The following is a 1,173-nucleotide window of genomic DNA, read 5'->3' as shown; positions in this document are numbered from 1 at the left end:
AACATTTAGTTAGTAAATGAAAAATAAATAACCCATACTTGTAATATATAATTGCTCCTTTCATACTGATACCTGACAATAGTCTCTAATTCATGTACTTTACCTATATTAGGATACTGTGTTGAAAAAAAAAAAAGATTTGTTCATTAGGTCACAGCAATTAATGCAAGGAATGTGGTTAGATGTCAGGTGAAGATTAATTCTGGAAATTCAGAGATTCCAGGCTTTGAGTGATCACTGCTAATCACAATCAAAAGGGTAGTCTAAGTGAGATTTGGAAATCTTTTTGGTCAGTCATGGCACCAAAAAGGCAAAGGCTAATTAGCAGTTGTGACAGAAGAGAACGAATAACTCCAGATGGAAGGAATAAATGATAGTAACTAAGGTATAGCAGAAACTGTTCTAAGGAACCATTTTTGGTTATTGAAGAACTAATTATCAACTAGGTTTATTCCTCATTGCCTTTAATATTCTAAATCTCTTAGGCTAATTCTTAATCTCTGTATGATATCTGTCTCTCCTTCTATATTGTTCTTTCAAGTAATCATTATTAAAGGGATCGGATCCAATGAAGAATGAATCAGAGACCCTGCAGGTGCATCTGAAAATGTTCATATCCTATGTCAAGTGTTAGAACATCTTTGAATCTAGTACATAAACAGTCTGAGCAGTCAGTCTAGTGGATATCATTGGAGAAATTCAGAAGGTCACATTTTTTCCATCAAATCTTATCCCTTATAATAAATGACAGCATGCTGTGTCAGCCTCCTATTAATATGACAAAGTACTTTATAAAATCAACTTAAAAGAAGAAAAGATTAATCTTGGCTTCTGATTTTATACATTTCAGTTTATGTTTCTTATCCTCATTGCTTTGGATTGGTGGTGGCACTGTACCCCATGTCAGGAACATTAGATGGAGCATGTGTTCATAGAAGCCCGCAAGTAAAGAAGAGGAGGAATAGGAGTGGGAGAGGAAGAAAGAGGAGGAGGGGAAGAGGGAGAGGAAGAGGGAGAGGGAGAAGAAAAAATAGAAGGAGACAGAGAAGAAAAAGAAGGAAGAGGAGGAAAGGACTTTGATCTTAATGTCCTCTTTGATCACAATTTCTCAGTGACCAAATCTCTACAACTGTACCCACTTGAAAAGGTTCACCACCTCTTTATGGCAACATA

The sequence above is a fragment of the Dipodomys spectabilis genome, unplaced genomic scaffold (assembly GCF_019054845.1).
Source record: "Dipodomys spectabilis isolate Male_0828 unplaced genomic scaffold, ASM1905484v1 ptg000010l, whole genome shotgun sequence".
In the NCBI taxonomy this organism is placed as follows: Eukaryota; Metazoa; Chordata; class Mammalia; order Rodentia; family Heteromyidae; genus Dipodomys; species Dipodomys spectabilis.
Note: the sequence above shows the minus strand (reverse complement) of the source record.